The sequence below is a fragment of the Pseudophryne corroboree genome, chromosome 2 (assembly GCF_028390025.1).
Source record: "Pseudophryne corroboree isolate aPseCor3 chromosome 2, aPseCor3.hap2, whole genome shotgun sequence".
Taxonomy (NCBI): domain Eukaryota; kingdom Metazoa; phylum Chordata; class Amphibia; order Anura; family Myobatrachidae; genus Pseudophryne; species Pseudophryne corroboree.
The window spans coordinates 281,755,698-281,782,889 of record NC_086445.1 but is presented as its reverse complement, the minus strand read 5'-3'; the positions used below and the strand labels follow the sequence as shown (position 1 = coordinate 281,782,889).

Below are 27,192 nucleotides of genomic sequence, written 5' to 3'. Positions count from 1 at the left end.
CTCGTAGGCCGCTACCATCTTTCCCAACAACCGAATGCATTGATGAATCGACACTCTTGTTGGCTTCAGAATTTGTTTGACCATTCTCTGGATTTCCAGAGCCTTTTCACTGGAAAATACCCTCTGTACTTCTGCGTCCAGTATCATTCCGAGAAAGGATAATCTTGTCGTCGGTTCCAACTGTGACTTTGGAAAAACAGGATTTTGATACCTACCGGTAAATCCTTTTCTCCTAGTCTGTAGAGGATGCTGGGGGTCCACTTCATGACCATGGGGTATAGACGGTTCCGCAGGAGCCATGGGCACTCTTAAGAATTTTCAATGGGTGTGAACTGGCTCCTCCCTCTATGCCCCTCCTCCAGACCTCAGTTATAGGAACTGTGCCCAGGGAGATGGACATTTCGAGGAAATTATTTACTTTAATACTAATGGTGAGATACATACCAGTTCACACCTCAACCATGCCGCACAACATTGCATTCAACATAACACACGCCAACAGGTATGAAACAATTACAGCAAACATGCTGAAACTAATAAAACACAACATGTGTAACTCTAATAGACAAAACTGCAGGTAAAGTACGCACTGGGACGGGCGCCCAGCATCCTCTACGGACTAGGAGAAAAGGATTTACCGGTAGGTATCAAAATCCTGTTTTCTCATACGTCCAAGAGGATGCTGGGGTCCACTTCATGACCATGGGGTTTATACCAAAGCTCCAGTACGGGCGGGAGAGTGCGGATGACCCTGCAGCACCGATTGACCGAACTTGAGATCTTCATCGGCCAAGGTGTCAAACTTGTAGAATTTTGCAAATGTGTTTGACCCCGACCAAGTAGCTGCTTGGCAAAGTTTCAATGCTGAGACCCCCGGGCAGCCGCCCAGGATGAGCCCACCTTCCTAGTGGAATGGGCCTTCACCGACGTCGGTAACTGCAATCCAGCCGTAGTATGAGCGTGATGAATCGTACTTCTGATCCAACACGCAATAGTCTGCTTGGAAGCAGGACACCCAATCTTGTTGGGAGCATACAGGACAAACAAAGACTCTGTTTTCCGTATTCGAGCTGTTCTAGCGACATAAATCTTCAAAGCTCTAACCACATCTAGAGACTTTGACTCAGTGAACGTGTCAGTAACTACTGGCACCACAATAGGTTGGTTTATGTGGAAAGATGAAACCACCTTTGGAAGAAAATGTTGACGAGTTCTCAACTCTGCCCTATCTTCATGGAAGATCAGGTAACGGCTCTTGTGAGACAAGGCCCCCAACTCAGACACCCGCCGTGCGGATGCCAATGCCAAAAGCATCACCACTTTCCAAGTGAGAAACTTCGACTCTATCTCTTGTAGAGGCTCAAACCAATCCGACTGAAGAAACTGCAACACCACATTAAGGTCCCATGGTGCCACTGGAGGCACAAATGGAGGCTGGATGTGCAGAACCCCTTTCACGAATGTCTGAACCTCTGGAAGAGAGGACAATTGTTTTTGGAAGAACACTGACAAGGCCAAAATCTGGACCTGCTTTCTCCCTGCGTGACTGCACCCCAGCCTCGGAGACTTGCATTTGTGGTTACTAGGACCCAGTCCTGAATCCCGAACCTGCGTCCCTCTTGTAGGTGAGAACTGTGTGGCCACCAGAGGAGCGAAATCCTGGCTTTTGACAGGATTATCTTCCGGTGCATGTGTAGGTGGGATCCCGACCACTTGTCCAACAGGTCCCACTGGAATACCCTGGCATGGAACCTGCCAAACTGTATGGCCTCGTAGGCCGCCACCATCTTCCCCAACAACCGAATGCACTGATGGATCGACACACTTGATGGTTTCAATATCTGTTTTACCATTGACTGGATTTCCAGAGCCTTTTCCACCGGAAGAAATACTCTCTGAACTTCTGTGTCCAGAATCATCCCGAGAAAAGACAATCTTGTCGTCGGTTCCAACTGTGACTTTGGATAATTTATGATCCAACCGTGTTGTTGGAGTATTGACAGGGAGAGTGCAATGTTCTGCACCAACTTTTCCCTGGACCTCGCTTTTATCAGGAGATCGTCCAGGTAAGGAATTATATTGACTCCTTTCTGTCGAAGGAGGACCATCATCTCCGCCATCACCTTGGTGAACACCCTCAGTGCCGTGGAGAGTCCAAATGGCAACGTCTGAAATTGGTAATAACACTCCTGCATCGCGAATCTCAGATAAGCTTGATGAGGAGGATAGATGGGAACATGTAAGTAAGCATCCTTTATGTCCACTGACACCATGAACTCCCCTTCCTCCAGACTGGAAATCACTGCCCTCAGAGACTCCATCTTGAACTTGAACCTTTGCAGGTAGAGATTCAGAGATTTCAGGTTTAGAATTGGTCTGACCGAGCCGTCAAGCTTCGGAACTACAAAGAGGCTTGAATAAAACCGTTCTCCTTGTTGTGACAAGGGAACCAGGACAATGACTTGATCCTGACATAATTTTTGTGTTGCTGCTGCTACTACTTCCCTGTCTAGAAGAGAAGCTGATAAGGTCGATTTGAAAATACGGCCTGGGGAAATGTCATGAAACTCCAGTTTGTACCCGTGGGACTCTATTTGTATGACCCACGGGTCTAGGCCAGATTGAACCCAGAACTGACTGAAGAGTTTCAGACGTGCCCCCACCTGAGCGAACTCCCGCAAGGGAGACCCAGCGTCATGCTGAAGATTTGGCAGGAGCAGATGTTGATTTCTGCACCTGTGATCCTAGAGACGCTGTGGACTTTATTTCCTTTTCCCCTTTCTTTACCCACAAAGAAAGGGGAACCTTTACCCTTTTTTGTAATTTTTGGGCCTAAATGATTGCATCTGAGAGTGATGTGTCTTTTTCGCCAGCGCAGGAGCAATAGGCAAGAATGTCGACTTACCTGCGGTAGCAGCAGAAACCTTAGCATCCAGCCCATCTCCAAATAAGGACTCACCTTAATACGGGAGAGCATCCATATTCCTTTTGGAATCTGCGTTAGCCTTCCATTGGCGAATCCACAACGCCCTCAGTGCTGAGATTGCCGTGGTAGCGGCTCTTCATCCCAAGAGACCAATATCTTTCATGGTTTCTAGCATGTACGCAGCAGCGTCATTTAATATGACCTAACGTTAGGAGTATCTCGTCTCTATCTATTGTGTCAATGTCTAATGACAAGTTTTCAGACCACTTTTCAATAGCGCCACTCACCCACGCACAGGCAATGGTAGGCCTAAGTAGTGTCCCATTGGCCACATAAATAGATTACAACGTAGACTCCAATTTGCGGTCTGCCGGCTCCTTAAGTGAAGCCGTCCCAGGCGCAGGGAGAAAATAGGATTTTAATACCTACCGGTAAATCCTTTTCTCTTAGTCCGTAGAGGATGCTGGGGACTCCGTAAGGACCATGGGGTATAGACGGGATCCAAAGGAGATATGGGCACACTATAAGACTTTGAATGGGTGTGAATTGGCTCCTCCCTCTATGGCCCTCCTCCAGACCTCAATTAGAAAACTGTGCCCAGGGAGACGGACATTTCGAGGAAAGAATTTATTGTTTAAACACGGTGAGTGTCATACCAGCTCACACCACAAACATACCGCAGAACGTGGCATTCAATAGAATACCAGCCAACGGCATGAAAAATACACAGCCACATGCTGAGAGAATATGTAACACAACCAGTGTGTCAACACAACCAATAAGACACCGCATGCCGTGGCATGCACAACGTGAGCAACAGCCTGACAGAAAAGAAACACCACAAGAGTGTAACCATAACCAATAACTGCAGACACAGTACGCACTGGGACGGGCGCCCAGCATCCTCTACGGACTAAGAGAAAAGGATTTACCGGTAGGTATTAAAATCCTATTTTCTCATACGTCCTAGAGGATGCTGGGGACTCCGTAAGGACCATGGGTTTTATACCAAAGCTCCAGACCGGGCGGGAGAGTGCGGATGACTCTGCAGCACCGATTGAGCAAACATGAGGTCCCCATCAGCCAGGGTATCAAACTTGTAGAGCTTAGCAAAAGTGTTTGAACCCGACCAAGTATCCGCTCGGCAACGTTGAACCGCCGAGACTCCTCGGACATCCGCCCAAGAAGAGCCCACCTTCCTAGTAGAATGGGTGACCACCAAATTCGGTAACGGCAATCCAGCCGTAGAACGAGCACGCAGAACCGGATCACAGCTCTAGCGTGTAACCGACTGCAGAAACGCAGGCGCCCCAATCACGCTGGGAGCATACCGGACAAACAGAGCTTCTGTTTCCCCAATCTGAGCCAAATTGGCGACATAAATATTCAAAATCCTGGCTACATCGAGAGACTTTGAATCAGCTAATACTTAAGTAACCACAGGCATCAAATAGGCTGGTTTCTGCGAAACACCGAAACCACTTTTGGCAGAACTATTATCCGAGTTCTCAATTCCGCTCTATCCACCTGGAAGATCAAACAGTGGCTCTTGTGAGACCCAGCCGCTACTTCCGACACCCGCCTTGCGGACGCCAAAGCCAAAAGCATGACCACTCTCCAAGAGAGAAATTTAACACAACCTTTCATAAAGGTTCCAATCATTGTGACACAAGAAAACGCAACACCACGTCAAGGTCCCACGGTGCCAATGGGGGCACAAATGGAGGTTGGATGTGCAGTACTCTTTTCACGAAGGTCCGAACTTCTGGAAAGGTCGCCAATTCTTTCTTGAAAGAAAATTTATAAGGCCAAAACCGCACTTGAATGGAGCCTAACTTTAGGCCTTCACCCACACCTGCTTGCAAAGAATGGAGAAGAATGACCCAGCTGAAGCTTCCATAGTAGCCTTCTTGGATCACACCAAGACACATATTTTCTCCAAACACAGTGGTAGGGCTTTGCCGTTATTTCTTTTCTAGCCTGAAGAAGAGTGGAAATGACTTCACTGGGAATACCCTTTCTGGCTAGGATATGGCGTTCAACCGCCACGCCGTCAAAAGCAGCCGCGGTAAGTCTTGATACACGCCTGGATCTTGCTGTAACAGTTCCTCACGTAGAGGAAGCGCCCAGGGATCTTCTATGAGTAAATCTTGAAGAACTGGATACCAAGCCCTCCTTGTTTAGACCGGAACAATGAGGATCGCCTGAACCTTTGTTGTTCTTACATTTATCACCTACAGAAGAGTGAAAACGGAGGGGACACATAGACCGACTGAAAACACCCAAGGTGTCCCGAGGACATCCACTGCTATAGCTTGAGTGTCCCCTGACCTGGAACAATATCCCTGAGATCTCTTGTTGAGGCGAGACGCCAACATGTCCAATTGAGGCACTCCTCAAAGACTTGTCGCTTCAGTGAAACTTCTCGATGACGACTATATTTCTCCCGGATGGAGATCGCGTCTGCAGAGGAATCTATTTCTCCGTCGTTCACATCCGGAACGAAGACTGCTCATATAGCGTTTACCAGTCTTTCCACCCAGCGGAAAACTTTCTCGGCTTCTGCCATTGCCGCTTTGCTCCTTGTTCCGCCCTAGCGACTTACTTACACCACTGCTGTCAAGTCGTCCGACAGAATTAACACGGGCAGATCACGAAGCATATGTTCACTGAAAATAGCTCTTAATTCAAGAAAGCTTATTGCAGACAAGCTTCCCAGCTAGACCTTTTCCTCTGGAAAAACTTCCCTTGCAAGGACTGCTCCCCAGTCTCGGAGATCTGCATGCACGGACACCAGGATCTCATCCTGGATTCGAACCTTCTTCCCTCTAGGAGGTGAGAACTGAGCAGACACCACAGGAGCGATATCCTGGCCATTAGGATTATATTCTGGCGCATGTGCAGGTGAGACCCGGACCACATTTCCAACTGGCCCCGTGAAAACCACTCTGGCATTTGACCTACTCACTGAAAAGCCTCTTAGGCTGCACCATCTTCTTCATCAACAGAACATATTGATGGATTGTCACTGCAAATCTGATTCGACTCTGGATCCTCAGACCTCTTTCCACAGGAAAACACAGAACTTCAACCGTTCAGTAACTACTCTGATACCCAACTCCGACATCTGCGTCGTTGGGAACAACAGCCATTCCCTGTGTTGAAGAACAGTCAGAGAGAAACAACAATTTACACCACTTGTTTCTTGACCTCGCCTTAATCAGGAGAGCGTCTCAGTACAGAATGACAATAGCTCTTATTATTGAAAAAACCCATCATCCTGCCATCACTCTGGTGAAATGGCAAAGACAATCCTGGATATCAACCCAGGTAAGCCGAATGTGGAGAAACACGCATTTAACCCCTTTTCTACCTTTACGTGCTGGAGCTCTCTGGTCTGAGAGAATCCATCCTGTAGGTCAACCACGTAAAGATAAATCTTTTTTTTTTTTTTTTTTTTTTTTTTTTTACAGGGACAGCAGGACAACGCCCTGAACCTGATGCAACACTGGTATGGCGTCGCGTACTACCTCCCCTTCCAGAGGGGAAACGGCAAGATCGATTTGAAAAATCAGTGAGATGAAACATCCCCCTTTGTATTCTATACTTAACTCACAGGTCCTAGTCCATTCCCGGACTGATTGATAAGTAGTAGACGAGCTCCCACCGGAGTAGGCTCCAGCCAGATAGACCCAGCGACATGCGGTGGATGTGGCAGAAACAGAAAACGACATCCACTTCTGCGAGCCTAACAAGGCTGCAGAACTTTTACCTTTTCACCTTCCACTATCTGCACCGAAAGAGAAAAAAGAACGGTCTCGAACCGGTGAAAATGATTGTAGCCCACAACAGAATGTGTCACCAACCGTTGTGAAGGAGTCTAACTCACGAAGTTAGATTTACCAGCAGTATCCGCCGAGACTGACTGAACAGAGGCATATCTCTCGGAGTCAGCCTCAGCATTTCCCCGGCCACACCTCCTGTGTTCGCACGGTAGCCTGCCGCAATGTTATAGAGAAGAAACATCCCATCTCTTTTTAGGGTAATACTATCGGATGCCTTTCCGAATATAAACACTCCCCCATGTGCATGTAATGCAAATAACTCCAAAGCATAGAAATAAAATATCACTTAGCTTCCTGTGTATGATCCTTTGTGACAGGGCCCCGTGTCGACCAGGAGTTGACTTTCACAGTATTCTATCCACGGCGTGAAAAGAATAAACCTTCGGACTCCGGGGGTAATTCCAAAATGATCACAGCAGGAATTTTTTTAGCAGTTGGGCAAAACCATGTGCACTGCAGGGGGGGGCAGATATAACATTTGCAGAGAGAGTTAAATTTGGGTGGGTTATTTTGTTTCTGTGCAGGGTAAATACTGGCTGCTTTATTTTTCACTGCAATTTAGATTTCAGTTTGAACACACCCCACCCAAATCTAACTCTCTCTGCACATGTTATATCTGCCCCTCCTGCAGTGCACATGGTTTTGCCCAACTGCTAAAAAATGTCCTGCTGCGATCAACTTGGAATTACCCCCTCCATGTGAGGATCTGAGACCAACTCATCACAGCCGACCTAGAGCTTTATCAACAGAGCGACCATCACATGAGAAGGAATACTTTTACTTCAGCATTCATTATAAATCATAATATGAATATACATAACGTAATACACAAATACACACATATCTTTTATATATATATATATATATATATATATATATAACATACATATAAGCGGATTGTCCGGAACCGTCTGGTCCGTAGTGACATTAATGTGTTCTGAATGTGTATGGCCATGTACTGAATGCCCCAGTTGTGGATCTAACAGGAAACCTTATGGTCGACAGAAAACCTAGTATTCGTCGACAGCAGGGAGTAGTACCAGGCAAAATAACATTCTTGCGACCCCGAGGGGTCCGAGGGAAGTATACATAAATAATTTTAATAACACTCCCCCACACATACTACCATGTCTGTGCTCGAGCTACAGGCCCATGAAACCGTACCATACATATACATATAAATATATACAGGTATAAGGCAGTTACAGCATGTTAATTTACACCCAGTAATAACCGTCGGTGCCGACAGGACCAACCACATGCTACTGTGTCTCCCAAACAGTGTTTACTTTTAACAAGCATATAACTACCGACCTGCTGATACTGCATCTACCGAATCAAGCACCAACAGGTGTTGGCGAAGCCGACAGTGATCCCCACAGCTATTTGTGACAGAACACTCACGCATGTCGACACATGTTGACTAAAAAGCTAAAGTGGGTATATCTGACAGGGAATACACAGAGATATATACACACAAAATAAGAATTTACTTACCGATAATTCTATTTCTCATAGTCCGTAGTGGATGCTGGGGACTCCGAAAGGACCATGGGGAATAGCGGCTCCGCAGGAGACTGGGCACAAAAGTAAAAGCTTTAGGACTACCTGGTGTGCACTGGCTCCTCCCCCTATGACCCTCCTCCAAGCCTCAGTTAGGATACTGTGCCCGGACGAGCGTACACAATAAGGAAGGATTTTGAATCCCGGGTAAGACTCATACCAGCCACACCAATCACACCGTACAACTTGTGATCTGAACCCAGTTAACAGCATGATAACAGAGGAGCCTCTGAAAAGATGGCTCACAACAAATAATAACCCGATTTTTGTAACAATAACTATGTACAAGTATTGCAGACAATCCGCACTTGGGATGGGCGCCCAGCATCCACTACGGACTATGAGAAATAGAATTATCGGTAAGTAAATTCTTATTTTCTCTGACGTCCTAGTGGATGCTGGGGACTCCGAAAGGACCATGGGGATTATACCAAAGCTCCCAAACGGGCGGGAGAGTGCGGATGACTCTGCAGCACCGAATGAGAGAACTCCAGGTCCTCCTCAGCCAGGGTATCAAATTTGTAGAATTTAGCAAACGTGTTTGCCCCTGACCAAGTAGCTGCTCGGCAAAGTTGTAAAGCCGAGACCCCTCGGGCAGCCGCCCAAGATGAGCCCACTTTCCGTGTGGAATGGGCTTTTACAGATTTTGGCTGTGGCAGGCCTGCCACAGAATGTGCAAGCTGAATTGTACTACAAATCCAACGAGCAATAGTCTGCTTAGAAGCAGGAGCACCCAGCTTGTTGGGTGCATACAGGATAAACAGCGAGTCAGATTTTCTGACTCCAGCCGTCCTGGAAACATATATTTTCAGGGCCCTGACTACGTCCAGCAACTTGGAATCCTCCAAGTCCCTAGTAGCCGCAGGTACCACAATAGGCTGGTTTAAGTGAAACGCTGAAACCACCTTAGGGAGAAATTGAGGACGAGTCCTCAATTCTGCCCTGTCCGTATGAAAAATTAGGTAAGGGCTTTTTTAGGATAAAGCCGCCAATTCTGAGACACACCTGGCTGAAGCCAGGGCTAACAGCATTACCACTTTCCATGTGAGATATTTTAAGTCCACAGTGGTGAGTGGTTCAAACCAATGTGATTTTAGGAACCCCAAAACTACATTGAGATCCCAAGGTGCCACTGGAGGCACAAAAGGAGGCTGTATATGCAGTACCCCCTTGACAAACGTCTGAACTTCAGGAACTGAAGCTAGTTCTTTTTGGAAGAATATCGACAGGGCCGAAATTTGAACCTTAATGGACCCTAATTTTAGGCCCATAGACAGTCCTGTTTGCAGGAAATGCAGGAAACGACCCAGTTGAAATTCCTCTGTAGGGGCCTTCCTGGCCTCACACCACGCAACATATTTACGCCAAATACGGTGATAATGTTGCACAGTTACATCCTTCCTGGCTTTGATCAGGGTAGGGATGACTTCATCCGGAATGCCTTTTTCCTTCAGGATCCGGCGTTCAACCGCCATGCCGTCAAACGCAGCCGCGGTAAGTCTTGGAACAGACAGGGTCCCTGCTGGAGCAGGTCCTTTCTTAGAGGTAGAGGCCACGGGTCTTCCGTGAGCATCTCTTGAAGTTCCGGGTACCAAGTCCTTCTTGGCCAATCCGGAGCCACGAGTATAGTCCTTACTCCTCTCCTTCTTATGATTCTCAGTATCTTGGGTATGAGAGGCAGAGGAGGGAAGACATACACTGACTGGTACACCCACGGTGTTACCAGAGCGTCCACAGCTATTGCCTGAGGGTCCCTTGACCTGGCGCAATATCTGTCCAGTTTTTTGTTGAGGCGGGACGCCATCATGTCCACCTTTGGTTTTTCCCAACGGTTCACAATCATGTGGAAGACTTCTGGGGGAAGTCCCCACTCCCCCGGGGTGGAGGTCATGTCTGCTGAGGAAGTCTGCTTCCCAGTTGTCCACTCCCGGAATGAACACTGCTGACAGTGCTATCACATGATTTTCCGCCCAGCGAAGAATCCTTGCAACTTCCGTCATTGCCCTCCTGCTTCTTGTGCCGCCCTGTCTGTTTACGTGGGCGACTGCCGTGATGTTGTCCGACTGGATCAACACCGGCTGACCCTGAAGCAGAGGCCTTGCCTGACTTAGGGCATTGTAAATGGCCCTTAGTTCCAGGATATTTATGTGAAGTGACGTTTCCATGCTTGACCACAAGCCCTGGAAATTTTTTCCCTGTGTGACTGCTCCCCAGCCTCTCAGGCTGGCATCCGTGGTCACCAGGACCCAGTCCTGAATGCCGAACCTGCGGCCCTCTAGAAGATGAGCACTCTGTAACCACCACAGGAGAGACACCCTTGTCCTTGGAGACAGGGTTATCCGCTGATGCATTTGAAGATGCGATCCGGACCATTTGTCCAGCAGATCCCACTGAAAAGTTCTTGCGTGGAATCTGCCGAATGGAATCGCTTCGTAAGAAGCCACCATTTTTCCCAGGACCCTTGTGCATTGATGCACTGACACTTGGCCTGGTTTTAGGAGGTTCCTGACTAGGTCGGATAACTCCCTGGCTTTCTCCTCCGGGAGAAACACCTTTTTCTGGACTGTGTCCAGAATCATCCCTAGGAACAGCAGACGTGTCGTCGGAATCAGCTGCGATTTTGGAATATTTAGAATCCATCCGTGCTGTCGTAGTACTACTTGAGATAGTGCTACTCCGACCTCTAACTGTTCTCTGGACCTTGCCCTTATCAGGAGATCGTCCAAGTAAGGGATAATTAAGACGCCTTTTCTTCGAAGAAGAATCATAATTTCGGCCATTACCTTGGTAAAGACCCGGGGTGCCGTGGACAATCCAAACGGCAGCGTCTGAAACTGATAGTGACAGTTCGGTACCACAAACCTGAGGTACCCTTGGTGAGAAGGGCAAATTGGGACATGGAGGTAAGCATCCTTGATGTCCAGAGACACCATATAGTCCCCTTCTTCCAGGTTCGCTATCACTGCTCTGAGTGACTCCATCTTGAATTTGAACCTTTGTATGTAAGTGTTCAAGGATTTCAGATTTAAAATAGGTCTCACCGAGCCGTCCGGCTTCGGTACCACAAACAGCGTGGAATAATACCCCTTTCCCTGTTGTAGGAGGGGTACCTTGATTATCACCTGCTGGGAATACAGCTTGTGAATGGCTTCCAATACCGCCTCCCTGTCGGAGGGAGACGTTGGTAAAGCAGACTTCAGGAACCGGCGAGGGGGAGACGTCTCGAATTCCAATTTGTACCCCTGATATACTACCTGCAGGATCCAGGGGTCCACTTGCGAGTGAGCCCACTGCGCGCTGAAAATCTTGAGACGGCCCCCACCGTGCCTGAGTCCGCTTGTAAGGCCCCAGCGTCTTGCTGAGGACTTGGCAGAAGCGGGGGAGGGCTTCTGTTCCTGGGAAGAGGCTGCCTGCTGCAGTCTTTTTCCCCTTCCTCTGCCCCGGGGCAGATATGAGTGGCCTTTTGCCCGCTTGCCCTTATGGGGACGAAAGGACTGAGCCTGAAAAGACGGTGTCTTTTTCTGCTGAGAGGTGACCTGGGGTAAAAAGGTGGATTTCCCAGCCGTTGCCGTGGCCACCAGGTCCGATATACCGACCCCAAATAACTCCTCCCCTTTATACGGCAATACTTCCATATGCCGTTTGGAATCCGCATCACCTGACCACTGTCGCGTCCATAACCCTCTTCTGGCAGAAATGGACAGCGCACTTACTCTTGATGCCAGAGTGCAAATATCCCTCTGTGCATCTCGCATATATAGAAATGCATCCTTTAAATGCTCTATAGTCAATAATATACTGTCCCTGTCCAGGGTATCAATATTTTCAGTCAGGGAATCCGACCAAGCCACCCCAGCACTGCACATCCAGGCTGAGGCGATTGCTGGTCGCAGTATAATACCAGTATGTGTGTATATACTTTTTAGGAGATTTTCCAGCTTCCTATCAGCTGGTTCCTTGAGGGCGGCCGTATCAGGAGACGGTAACGCCACTTGTTTTGATAAGCGTGTGAGCGCCTTATCTACCCTAGGGGGTGTTTCCCAACGCGCCCTAACCTCTGGCGGGAAAGGGTATAATGCCAATAATTTTTTAGAAATTAGCAGTTTTTTATCGGGGGAAACCCACGCTTCATCACACACCTCATTTAATTCATCTGATTCAGGAAAAACTACGGGTAGTTTTTTCACACCCCACATAATACCCTTTTTTGTGGTACTTGTAGTATCAGAAATGTTCAAAACCTCCTTCATTGCCGTGATCATGTAACGTGTGGCCCTACTGGAAAATACGTTTGTTTCCTCACCGTCGACACTGGAGTCAGTGTCCGTGTCTGGGTCTGTGTCGACCATCTGAGGTAACGGGCGCTTTAGAGCCCCTGACGGTGTTTGAGACGCCTGTACAGGTAATAACTGATTTGCCGGCTGTCTCATGTCGTCAACAGTCTTTTGTAAAGTGCTGACACTATCACGTAATTCCTTCCATAAGACCATCCAGTCAGGTGTCGACTCCCTAGGGGGTGACATCACTATTACAGGCAATTGCTCCGCCTCCATACCATTTTCCTCCTCATACATGTCGACACAACGTACCGACACACAGCACACACACAGGGAATGCTCTGATAGAGGACAGGACCCCACTAGCCCTTTGGGGAGACAGAGGGAGAGTTTGCCAGCACACACCAGAGCGCTATACATATACAGGGATAACCTTATATAAGTGTTTTTCCCTTATATAGCTGCTGTATAGATTTATCTGCCAAATTAGTGCCCCCCCTCTCTTGTTTTACCCTGTTTCTGTAGTGCAGGACTGCAGGGGAGAGTCAGGGAGCTTCCCTGCAACGGAGCTGTGAGGAAAAATGGCGCCAGTGTGCTGAGGAGATAGGCTCCGCCCCCTTCTCGGCGGCCTTTCTCCAGCTTTTTTAAGGAAAAATAGGCAGGGGTTAAATGCATCCATATAGCCCAGGAGCTATATGTGATGTATTTTTTGCCATATAAGGTGTTTTTATTGCGTCTCAGGGCGCCCCCCCCCCAGCGCCCTGCACCCTCAGTGACCGGAGTGTGAAGTGTGCTGAGAGCAATGGCGCACAGCTGCGGTGCTGTGCGCTACCTTATTGAAGACAGGACGTCTTCTGCCGCCGATTTTCCGGACCTCTTCAGTCTTCTGGCTCTGTAAGGGAACCGGCGGCGCGGCTCTGGGACCCATCCATGGCTGGGCCTGTGATCGTCCCTCTGGAGCTAATGTCCAGTAGCCTAAGAAGCCCAATCCACTCTGCACGCAGGTGAGTTCGCTTCTTCTCCCCTTAGTCCCTCGGTGCAGTGAACCTGTTGCCAGCAGGATTCACTGAAAATAAAAAACCTATACTTAAACTTTTTACTAAGCAGCTCAGGAGAGCCACCTAGTGAGCACCCTTCTCGTTCGGGCACAAAAATCTAACTGAGGCTTGGAGGAGGGTCATAGGGGGAGGAGCCAGTGCACACCAGGTAGTCCTAAAGCTTTTACTTTTGTGCCCAGTCTCCTGCGGAGCCGCTATTCCCCATGGTCCTTTCGGAGTCCCCAGCATCCACTAGGACGTCAGAGAAATAATGATTACATGCCCATTATCTAACATAGTGCCATATTTCCTTTCATATAGCACTAACACACTGTGCCCCCCCTCATGTGCACTATATAGATGCTTTTGGCGGGGACATGGAGAAAATGGCGCTTCATCTTTGTGTGAGGGCTAAGCCCCACCCCTACTCGGCGCGCTTCAGCCCCTATATTAAAATACTTTCGTATGCTGGCGGATGGCCGTATACAGTGCACACGCACTGTATACACGTTTTATCACACCCACAAAGAGGTTTATAATGCTGCCCTGGGCGCCTTCCCCCTGCGCCCTGCACCCTTGCAAAGCGCTGTGCGAGTGAGCAATGGCGCGCAGCGTGGCCGCTGGTTTATACTGGCGGGGGATCGTACACGGTGCCCAGGCACCTAATATGCATCTCCTCCAGCAGATTTGAACCTCAGTAACTCGCTGCCCAGGTCGCTCCCCCCCAGCGCCCTGCACCCTGTGAGTGCCGTTGGTGTGTGGGAGCATGGAGCACAGCGCGACCGCCGCGCTGTACCTCCGTTACTGAAGTCTTCTGCCGTCACTGAAGTCTTCTGTTCTTCACATACTCACCCGGCTTCTTTCTTCTGGCTTCTGTGAGGGGGGTGACGACGCGGCTCCGGGAACAAGCAGCTAGGCGAACCAAGTGATCGAACCCTTTGGAGCTAATGGTGTCCAGTAGCCTAAGAAGCAGAGCCCTTGAACTAAGCAGAAGTAGGTCTGACTTCTCTCCCCTCACTCCCACGATGCAGGGAGCCTGTAGCCAGCAGGTCTCCCTGAAAATAAAAAACCTAACATAAAGTCTTTCAGAGAAACTCAGTAGAGCTCCCCTAGAGTGTGTCCAGTCACTCCTGGACACAGTCTAACTGAGGTCTGGAGGAGGGGCATAGAGAGAGGAGCCAGTTCACACCCATTCAAAGTCTTATAGTGTGCCCATGTCTCCTGCAGATCCCGTCTATACCCCATGGTCCTTACGGAGTCCCCAGCATCCTCTAGGACGTATGAGAAACACCTTTTTCCTTTAACCGTGACAGGGCACTGTCTAAAATGGGGGGTGACTCCTACCTTTTCCTGTCCTCTGCATGGAAAAAGCTAAGCTGCCTGACTTCTTTTGGGAATCTGAAAATTATTTTCGGGTTAAACCAGACTCCCTCCAAGAGACTGTTCAGCTGATGAGGTGGAGGGAAAGTTACATTACTTCTTTACTAAAGTAAGCCTGCTCCTGTGGTAAAGGAGGGGGCCCCGTAACTTCTAATACCTCCTTTATAGCTAAAAACATGTTTTGAATGTTTTTAGCTAACTTAGGACCTATTCCCCTGGAATCACTAGTGTCGACACAGGAATCAGCGTCCGTGTCGGTATCAGTTCATACTACTTGTGCAAAAGTTTATGTGACCCAGAGGGGTCCCCTGTGGATGAAAGGCAGAACTATTAACAATCACATCTTCAACAGATTATTTTCAGTTTTCTGCATGAGACTCAGACTTATCCAATCTCTTACTGATATGATTCACACTATCACGTAATTCTTTCACCCAGTCAGGCTCTTGGTGTCACATTACAACTCTGTGTCCCTAACATGGCTCCCACAGAGGCACAATCACACCACAGACACACCGGGGCTTATAGGGGACAGTTCCACAGTAAAATATGTCAGAGGGACACAGGAAAAACATTGCCAGTCCACAACTCAGCGCTTACATAAAAAATCCCTGTGTCGTGTACTTTGTACACAGAGACTTTCCGCTCTATATATATTGTCAATAATAGGTTATAATACCACAATATACACTTTCCCTCCCTTTTTTCACTCTGATTCTAAAATCATAAGTTGAGAGGAGGATCAGCGTTTCTTCCCTTGCTGGAAGAAAATGGCGCTGAGCAGTGTGCTGGCTGCCTGAGGAAGAAGCCCCGTCCCCTGCAATGGCGCGTTCTTCCTCAGCAAACATGAGGTAATACTTATACTGGCGGGGGTGTAGGATTGTGCCACGGCATAATATGCTACTTTTGCCAGTGTAAGAGTAGGTTTTTATGCTGCCCAGGGTGCCCCCCCCCCCGCGCCCTGCACCCTGCTGTGCGCTGTGTATGGGTAGCATGTCCGCGCAGCGTTCCCGCTCGCTGTGCGGTACCTTGAGCCGTCACGTAGACCAGAGGTTCCTCTTGCAGATCTCCGGTAATAATACTCACGCGTCTTCTGACTTCTGGCTCTGTTAGGGGGGTGATGGCGTGCTGTGGGAGTGAGCGCATAGTCGCAGCTAGTGTTCAGTACCCTTCAGGAGCTAATGGTGTCCTGCCAGCAAGAAGCAGAGCCATGAAACTATTTAGGAAGTTGGTTCCTACTTCTTCCCCCTAAGTCCCACGAAGCAGGGAGACTGTTGCCAGCAGTCTCCCTGAAAATAAAAAACCTAACATAAAGTCTTTTCAGTGAAACTCAGTAGAGCTCCACTGGAGTGCAACCAGTCTGCCTGGGCACATTTTCTAAACTGAGGTCTGGAGGAGGGGCATAGAGGGAGGAGCCAGTTCACACTCTAGAAAAGTCTTAAAGTGCCCATGGCTCCTGCGGAACCGTCTATACCGCATGGTACTGAAGAGGACCCCAGCATCCTCTAGGACGTATGAGAAATAAACCTTTAGGCAGTCCTCCTTAGCATCAGGAACAATAGTCCAGCCACAAGGAAACACAGCTCAGGAATATTTAGAGGTGGGACCTAGGGGGCCTGCCTTTCAACCGCCATGGAATGTGGGGTCCGCTACTGTGCTACCCTCCATAATGCTTCACCTCAAGCATTTACCACAAGACGGCCACTGATACGTAGTCGGGCCATCCCATCACATAGGGATAGTTGCCTGTATCCCTGGGGTTGGAGGACTATATATCAAGTCTTGATTGGAAGACATCAGCAAGTCCGCCCCCAATCCTAAGATTTGCTTTCATTTTCAGATTACCTGAAATCTATTGTGTGGACAGGAGGGGTGTCAGACAAATATCTTGCCTGGGCCCACATGGCAAGGTACTGATCTGTTTCACCCATCACTAGGTGCATTAGATGGGCACTCCTCAGAATCAGGCTTGGAAAAAAAAAACACATCTCCCAGTTTGATTGTGGTAAAACCATCAGAGCTCTGCCATTGGGCAACTGGGGTTGGAACTAAGCACTGTTCTCCCAGTGCCAATGGCAAGATAAATTCATCTCCCGGTCTGCCATTGATTGCAAGACTAACGATGGTCACCCCCTAGTGATGCTCATTAATAGTTTTCTGTTGATGGTTTCCTAACATCTATGGTGACTCATATGTCAGTTATCTTTGTAATTTGCTGGATTCAAAGATAAAAGGAAAGTTATGGTAGACTTCCCATTGCTAACTCTCATTTTGTGATACATTGGGTTCCACAGGGAAACATAAGGGGGGGGGGTAGAGTGGATCTTGATCCAGAGGCACCAACAGGCTAAAGCTTTAAACTGTCCCAGGATGCATAGGGGCCTCCTCTATAACCCCCGCCTCCAGGCACTGTGACCTCAGTTTCATTAACCAGTCCAATGCAGGGGCAGGTAAGAGAAAATGTTGATGTTAGTCACATAGAACCACATTCTCACGACAGAAGAAGGGACCAGTGGCTAATGCCATACAAACCCATAGAAGCTAGGTGCGTCGGGATGGGCGCCTTGTGGAACCCAATGTACCTCGTAGAAAGAGAGTTAATAATGGTAAGTCTACCATAACTCTCCTTTTCTGCAGCAGGTTACACTGGTTTCCACAGGGAAACATTGGGTATGTTCTAAAGCAGTTCCTCAAGGAAGCGGACGCTTCTTAGCGGGTATGAGAACCCTGCGTCCAAAGGAAGCATCCTGGTAGGCGGAAGTATCAAAGGCACAGGGGGTAATTCAGAGTTGATCGCAGCAGCACATTTGTTAGCAGTTGGGCAAAACCATGTGCACTGAGGGGGGGGGGGGGGGGCAGATATAACATTTGCAGAAAGAGTTAGATTTGGGTGGGTTATTGTTAGGGTCTCCTGCCCTGTGCTGCCACGTCGTCATGGCAACCGGGAGACAAGTGCTAGTGGAGTAACCTGAGCGCAGCTGATACTCCGGTTCGGGTCTTTTGCTGTGCAGTGGTTATAGGCTCTGTGCACGGCAGGGGATCCGGTGCTGGTTTTTGTGCTCACAGTCTGTGAGGTCTGAGTGGGGCGTGGACAGCACCTGCTTTATAAGGCCTCTTTTCAGGGTAAGCAGATGCTGCTGAATCTTTGTTGGTTAGTCAGTTCATGAAAGTTAGCCAGTACTGTGTAGCTTTGTATTTGTTTGTTGCTTACTGCAAATAGGCCTGGGGATTTGGTATTACACTCTGCCAATCCAGACCTAGCAGTAAGACTGGAGTCAGTCGTTTAGCTTGCTGGGGTTCTGTTACTACTCTGTGAACTTAGCAAGTTTGCGGCTGTATTCTAAGACTTGCCTGTCTAATCCTGTCTCACTGTGCTAGGTGTCAGGGGTCAGTTTAGTGGCAGTAAGCTAAAACCTGTGCACTGCAAGTGAGAATTAGGATTGTGGAGATTCTCCTTGTGTCTATCATTCCATCTCTGACCAAGGAGTTTACTGCCACACCCGTTGGTAACCCTTTAGGGTTTTGCTGTTGCCCTTAGCAACAGCATTTCGGGTTCTCTACGTATTAAAACACAACATCTTGCTTTTCCATCTGAGCAGTTCTAATACAAGGGAGATACCCAGTTCCTTAGCCTCTGGGCTTCTCTGTTCACTTTGTGTGTATTTTGTTACCCTATCACCTTCTGTGTACGTTATGTCATATCCCCCAGTTTGTCTGTGAGTCCATCTGTTTTGCATAACAGTTCAAACACCAGTACATTCCTGCAGACACTGGAGTGCATAACAGTTCTGACACCAGTACTTTCCTGCAGGCACTGGTGTGCATAACAGTTATATTGTTTCTGTGCAGGGTAAATACTTGTTGCTTTATTTTTACACTGCAATTTAGATTTCAGTTTAAACATACCCCACCCAAATCTAACTCTTTCTGCACATGTTATATCTGCCCCCCCTGCAGTGCACATGGTTTTGCCCAACTGCTAACAAATTTGCTTCTGCAATCAACTCTGAATTACCCCCACAGAACCTAATAAACATGTTCACAGAGAACCAAGTAGCTGTAACAATTGTTCTGCGAACGCGCCACGGCGGGCCGCCCAAGAAGGTCCAACGAGTAGAATGGGCATTAATAGCAGCAGGAGATGGGAGACCAGCCTGCGCATAAGCTTGTGCAATCACCATTCTAATCCATCTGGCCAAGGTTTGCTTATTCGCAGGCCAGCCACGTTTGTGAAAAACAAACAAAACAAAAAGGGAATCTGACCTCCTGATAGAGGCAGTCCTCTCCATATATATACGGAGAGCTCGTAATACATCCAAAGACCGCTCTTTGGAGGACAAATCAGCATAGATAAAGGCAGGAACCACAATTTCTTGGTTATGGTGAAAAGATTACACCACCTTAGGTAAATAACCTGGGCGAGTTCTAAGAACTGCCCGGTCACAATGAAATATTAGAAAGGTTGAATGACAGGACAATGCGCCTAAGTCCGACACCCTTCTAGCAGAAGCAATAGTCAGTAAAAACAAGACCTTGGCCGTGAGCCATTTAAGGTCCACCGTCTCAAGAGGTTCAAATGGAGACTCTTGCAGGGCATTCAGGACAACCGACAGATCCCATGGAGCCTCCGGAGGGACATATGGAGGCTGAATCCTTAAGACACCCTTAGTGAATGTATGAACGTCAGGTATAGATGCAATTTTTCTCTGAAACCATACCGACAAAGCAGATATGTGAACCTTGAGGGAGGTCAGACGAAGGCCTAAGTCCAGGCCTCTTTGCAGAAAAGCCAGAATTCTGGAAGTTCTGAATCTGTATGCATCATAATTCTTATCAGCACACCAAGTGACGTAAGAATTCCAGACCCTGTAATAATTCCGAGCAGATGCCGGTTTGCGGGCTTTCAACATAGTTTGGATGACCGCCTCAGAGAATACTTTGGCTCTCAGGGGTGATGCGTCAAGAGCCACGCCATCAAAGTCAGCCTGGCCAGGTCCAGATAAAGACAAGGGCCCTGTATGAGGAGGTCTGGGAGCTGAGGAAGTAGAAGAGGACACTCTGTCGATAAACCCTGCAGGTCTGAGAACCAATGCCGTCTGGGCCACGCTGGAGCGACTAGAAGTAGAAATCCTCCTTCATGTTTGAACTTCCGCAGGACCCTGGGCAGGAGTAACCCTAGAGGGAACACATATGGCAGCCGAAATTTCCATGGAATTGCCAGTACGTCCACGAACACTGCTTGAGGATCCCTGATCCTTGATCCTAAGACCGGAACCTTGTGATTGTGTCAAGACGCCATTAAGTCTACATCTGGTAGGCCCCACTTGTCCACTAGGAGTTGAAAGACTTCTGGATGAAGACTCCACTCGCCGGTGTGCACGTCCTGGCGACTGAGGAAGCCCGGAATGAACACTGCCGATATTGCTGGCAGATGGAGTTCCGCCCAACGAAGGATTTTTGACACTCCATCATAGCCATGCGGCTTCGAGTGCCGCCTTGATGGTTTATGTATGCCACCGTAGTGACATTGGCCCTCATTCCGAGTTGTTCGCTCGCTAGCAGATTTTAGCAGCATTGCACACGCTAGGCCGCCGCCCTCTGGGAGTGTATCTTAGCTTAGCAGAATAGCGAATGAATGATTGGCAGAATTGCGAATAGAAAATTCTTAGCAGTTTCTGAGTAGCTCGAGACTTACTCCTACACTGCGATCAGATAAGCCCGTTTCGTTCCTGGTTTGACGTCACAAACACGCCCTGCGTTCGGCCAGCCACTCCCCCGTTTCTCCAGACACTCACGCGTTTTATCCTGGCACGCCTGCGTTTTTCCGCACACTCCCAGAAAACGGTCAGTTTCCGCCCAGAAACACCCACTTCCTGTCACTCACACTCCAATCACTTCAACGATGAAAATTCTTCGATCGGACGTGAGTAAATCTACTAAGTTTTGTGCTAAAATACTTAGCGCATGCGCACTGCGTACCATGCGCATGCGCATTTTTGCCTTAATCGCTCCGTTGCAAAAATCGTCAACGGGCGAATAACTCGGAATGACCCCCATTGTGTGACCGTACTTGAACTGGCCTGTTCTGTACCAGAGGCAGGGCGAGAGTTAATGCATTGAACACCGCCCGCAACTTCAAAATACTTATTGGGAGGAGTAACTCCTCCTTGGTCCAGCAACCCTGAAAAGAGTGTTGCTCCAACACCGCACCCCATCCCCTCAGACTGGCATCCGTTGTCAGCAGGACCCAGTCGGGGATCCAGGAGGGGCAGCCCCTTCTCAATTGCTGGTCCTGTAGCCACCAGGTCAGCGACAGGCGAACCTCTGGAGTCAAAGTGATCATGTGAGATCTGATCCAATGAGGTAGGCCATCCCGCTTGGAAAGGATTAACCTCTGCAGAGGGTGAGAATGAAATTGAGCATACTCTACCATGTTGAATGCTGACACCATCAGGCCAAGTACTTGCATCGCTGAGTGTATCGACACACTGGGGCGACAAAGGAAGCATCTTATTCTGTCTTGAAATCTCAGGACTTTTTCTGGAGACAGAGCCAGTTGTTGACTGTGTGTGTCCAGGAGTGCCCCCAGGTGCACCATGCTCTGAGCTGGGACCAGCGAGGATTTCATCCAATTGATGAGCCACCCGTGGGCTTGTAGGAAGCCTACTGTCAGTTGTAGATGACTGAGGAGGTCATCGTGGGAGTTTGCCAGAATCAGCAAGTCGTCCAGATACGGCAGGATCCTGACTCCCTGGCGACGGAGATGGGCTGTCAATACGGCCATGACCTTGGTGAAGATCCAAGGAGCTGTAGCCAGTCCAAATGGCAGAGCCTGGAATTGATAGTGGAGGTTGCCAATAGCAAACTGCAGATACTGCTGATGCAGCATGGCAATAGGTATATGCAGGTACGCATCTTGTATATTCAGGGATAGCATATAGTGTCAGAGTTCCATATAATTGAGCGCAGTGTTTCCATACGGAACTTGAACACTCTCACAAACTTGTTCAGTGATTTGAGGTTGAGTATAGGCCGGAAAGACCCATTGGGTTTCGGAACTAGAAACAGGGTCGAGTAGTAACCTCTGCCTCTCTGGGACAGACGAACCGCCACTACCACTCCTGTATTCAGGAGAGAACTCACAACCTTTTGTAAAGCTTGTGCCTTTAACGGATCCGAAGGGATAACCGTGCTACAAAACCGGCGAGGGGGACGTCTCTTGAAGGAGACTGCGTACCCGTGAGAGACAACTTCCCGTACCCATGCATCTGAAGTGGTCTTTAACCAGACCTGGGGAAACTGCAGAAGTTGGTCTCCCACCCTGGAGTCCCCCAGGGGGAGGCCCGCCCCGTCATACAGAAGGCTTGTCTTGTTTAGAAGCAGGCTGATGGGCCGCCCAGGACTGCTTTGCCTTGGGCTTAGTGGTTTTGGGAGCATGAGACTGTCTTGGCTATGCCTGACCTTTTGCTTTCCCTTGAGGCCGAAAGGAACGAAAAGCAGTACCTTTAGCCTTCTGTGCAGAAGGATTAGTATTTGGGAGAAAGGCAGTCTTAGCAGCTGCCAATTCAGACACAATTTTATTCAGGTCTTCCCCAAACAAAATGTCCCCCTTACAGGGGAGTAACTCCAAGGACTTTTTGGAGTCTAGGTCCCCCTTCCATGACTTCAACCACAGAATACGGCGAGCCAGAACAGACGTAGTCGAAGCCTTGGCTGCCAACACACCCACCTCAGAGGACGCATCCTTAATGTAATAGGTGGTGGTGGTAATGTGAGACAGGTTGTCTGTCATTGTCAGATATATCCTCGGGGCAGCTCTTCCTCTAACGCCTGAACCCATGCTTCAATTCCTTTTGCAGCCCAAGAGGCCGCAATAGTGGGTCTATGTACAGCACCTGTAAGGAAGTAAATAGACTTCAGGCATCCCTCAATGCGCTTATCTGTCGGTTCCTTCAGTGAAGTGACAGTGGTGACAGGCAGGGTGGACGACACAACTTGGCGGGTGACAAGAGTCCACCAGCAGTGAATTTTCCCACGTGTTACATAACTCTGTAGGGAGAGGATAGTGAGCCAATACCCGTTTAGACAGAGGGAATTTCTTCCCTGGATTAAACCAGGGCTCCTGCCTGATGTCCACCAACTGGTCAGAATGGGGTAATAGATTTTTAACCACCTTCTGCCATTTAAACATGTCCGTTTTCTTAGCCACAGTAGTGGAATCCTCATCAGCAGTGATTTGTAGGATTTGCTTAATAGCAACCACAGGCAGGCAGGGTCATCAATTTGCAATGGAGAATCCTTGTCAGAAACACCTGATTCAGTGTCTGACAGGACAGTATGCTCCCCGTCCTCTTCAGAGGAAACATCAGAGAGGTATGTGGATTGTGAGGAGAAAGCAGACCACTTAGATGACCCAGAGACACTAGAGTGACCTGGAGTAGATTTTTGTCTGACCAAGGAATGATTTAATTGCTGCAACTGGTTAGACAAATTTTCCGCCCAAGGCGGATTAACCATAGGAACAATTTGTGGCTGTAATGGCACAGGTGGTCCCATAAGAGGCGTAAGGCTTTCCACCAGAGTACCCAGAAGGTTTGTGAATGCAGCCCAGTGTGGCTCCTTATTGGTTATAGGAGCTGTGGACTGACTGGGAGATGTATGATACGGGTGTAGTACGGCTGACCAGAGGTCTCCTGACCGCCGGTCAGCTTACCGACGCCGGGATCCCGGCAACTTACCGACGCCGGGATCCAGGCGGGGAGGGGCGAGTGCAGCAAGCCCCTTGCGGGCTCGCTGCGCTCGCCACGCTGCGGGCTCGGTGGCGACCTGCGGTCGCCACGGGTTCTATTCCCGCTCTATGGGTGACGTGGACACCCACGAGTGGAAATAGTCCCTGTTGGTCGGCATGCCGACCATCGGGACAGTGACCCGTCTGGCTGGTGGAGGAGGTCATGTGACTGTCGGTCAGCTGACCGGCGGTCACATGAATACCACCCGTATGATACATAGTACACAGACCATCATACACACCTTCCCCCTCTGGTAAATCTTTGGCGCATGCTCAGCATGATGCAGGAGCGTCCACAGACTTACTGCTCTTCTTGTTAGACATTGTGCACAAATGCAACAGAGTGAATTAGTAAGATAAAGCCAGACAGAGTACAATACCTGCCAATAAATCCGTTAGTATATGACTACAGACACAGCACACAACACCAGCAGATAAATCTGGTATTATGTGACTGAGTACACAGTAGAATACACGTAATATGTAAATACTGTGACGCACTATATATATGACGCATACGCACCTAGTCCCTTAGGGTACAGAATACAGTGATAGGTTTATCTGGGAAACACTGAAAAGTGAAACCACAACAGATACAGGCACACACAGCCACAGGCAATGCAGATAGTTATTATGACAATAAATCTGCACTGGACTAGCATATGTACATATATATATATATATATATATATATATATATATATATATATATATATATATAAAACACAGCACGGTCCTAGACCGGAGGTATACATCAGAATACTCGTACAATATATCCTGTAATAGGTACACTTTTTCTTAACTAACGATGTCTGTATAAAGATGTGTAGAATACTCAAGTGTTTGTAATGTCACAGCACTGTATACAGGCGGCTTTACAAGGGAGACCTTGCCCTGCAGTCCAAGAGACTAGCAGCAACTATACTTATAAGATGGCGCCCAGTGTCTCAACCAGGGAGTGAGGGAGAGCGTGAGGCAGCTCCAGGGTGGGAAAATCTGCAGTAGATGTCGCCCTGGGCCGGGGAGAGGCTACAAGTCAAGCGCCAGCTCCCCTATGCTGGACTTCCTCCCTGGTACTAGCGAGCCTTATTAAATGGGGCGTTGATACACCCAACCTGTGCTCTATTGCCCTGGTGGTCTAGTGGGGTCCCTGCTCGGTGACAGTGTCTACACCAGCGCCGCGACCCGTCTCCCTAGGTCGCGTATGGAACGCGATTTCATGGTGGGTCCTGCCTGGGGGGCCCTCTTACCTCCTCCCCGTAGCAGCCACATGAACCAGGAGAGCGACTGTGACCGTGTGCCTAAAGCCGGAGCGTCTCTGCCGCAAGTACCGGGGAACAGGCCGTGGGAGTATGCAACGCCGCTTGTGAGGCGATGGAGCTGCAGCGCTGAAGTGTCACCATGACATACAGCGCTGACAGCCCAGTTTTGAAGAAATTTTCTGTCAGAAAAAGCTTTTTCAGGCTGCCCAGCATAGCCAGATTAAGGGGGAGATGCACGGCATACTGTACCCCGGACACCCAGGGCATGACACACTGACATCACTAGCTTTCCATCATATGCAGCAACAGAACCAGACAGCCAGACTGCCAGGACAGAATGCAGTGTAGGCAGAGACACAGGAGTATCAGATTTCATGAACTATCGACTGATCTTCCCAACCAGAGGAGAGATAAGAGGATGGAGAGAGTTATAAGTGGCACAGGGTGGGATCCTTGTGTCACTTACAGCTTTTTCCACACCTTGGTATCTGAGTACCATGTAATTTGTGATCTAATGAGGGTCTAGAGAGAGACACAAACACACACAGTCATCCGGAGTCCTGTCCCAATGTGTAAGTAGTACAGAGGCTGCTGCTATTCTTGCATGTGACAAGATAAATTATAGATTTTATTTTTGTGTGTGTATTTTAAGGTTGTTCTTAAAGTTGTCTTTGTTCTACTACAAGAACATTTGATAAAATAGTTGTCTTTTAATTAGGTGGAGCTATAAACAGTACCCAGCCATTTTTAAACTATTAGTTTACATCTAATATACACCATTGGGCTAAATTTAATATACACAATCTATACATCCCAACATGACCCACTCCAGGAAGTACAAAATGCTCTCTACCCGGACTTCCTTCTTAAGTTATGATTGCATTCACCTGTGTTGAAACACCTTTCTCATCAATTAAATAGTTCAACACAGGTGACTACAATCATATATTAAGAAAGAAGTCCCATGTAAAGAGCATTTTGCCCCTCCTGGAATAGGTCATGTTGGGAGGTATGCACAATCTTATATACAGCCCCCCTCCCATTGAGGGTCCCCTGCCTAAAGTGCCCTGGACACCCCCACGTCTTAATCCGGCCCTGCTGCCCAGTGCACCCCACCTGTTAAGTAACCTGCTGCTGCAGACACCAACTGAAACTGAGCTCACAGTGCCTGGAGGTGAGGTTATAGAGGAGGCCCCAATGCATCCTGGGACAGCCTAAGGCTTTAGCCCAGAGGTTCCCAAACGTGGTCCTCAAGGCACCCCAACGGTCCTGGTTTTATATGTATCCATGCTTGGCCACAGGTGACTGAATTAGCACCTTAGTCAATTTGATTTAACCATCTGTGCTGAGCCATGGGTATACCTAAAACCTGGACTGTTGGGGTGCCTTGAGGACCGTGTTTGGGAACCTCTGCTTTACCCTGTTGGCGCTACCTCTTGCTTGGCAACTTGAGGGCACATCTGCTGTTTCAGAGCTACAAGTCTGAGTGTGTTCTGCCCATCTTGGTAATACTCATTTGTTAACTATGTTCTCTTTTCATTACATACTATGACTGTACACAGACAATGCTATGAAAGCCACTTACTACAGCTCAGAAGTAGCATAACGACAGTAGGGGGGGGGGAAAGATGTATTAAGGCCCATACACATTAGACGATGTCGCTCTGTGAGCGACATCGTCTAATGTTTCCCCCTCCCGGGCCGGCCGGTCGGCGGCCGCCTGTACGCACTGAGCGATATGACTGCTCATATCGCTCAGTGACGTCACGCCCCCGCCAGCCCTGCATGAAGGTCCACATCCTTCATGCATGCCCTACCGACAGCGACGATCGTTGCCGACCCGCGGGGCCGCGCATCGGTAGTCGCTGGCGGCATACACACTTGACGATAAAATGAGCGACGTCGCTCAAGGAGGGGGAAAATGAGCGACGTCGCTCATTTTATCGTTAAGTGTGTACGGACCTTTAAGCCTGGATAAGTGATAAAGCAGTGATAAGTGCAAGGTGATAACGCACCAACCAATCAGCTCCTAACTGGAATCCTTTAAACCTGTAATGATTGGCTGGTGCATTATCATCTTGCACTTATTACTTCTTTATCACTTCTCCAGGCTT

At 48.6% G+C, this 27,192-nt stretch overlaps 1 protein-coding gene across 1 annotated transcript in view; it reads right to left on the bottom strand.

Annotated features, from left to right (window-relative positions):
* LOC135016457 (uncharacterized) overlaps window positions 1-27,192 on the bottom strand; it is a 50,771-nt gene that overhangs the window by 22,949 nt on the left and 630 nt on the right. The window lies entirely within an intron of this gene.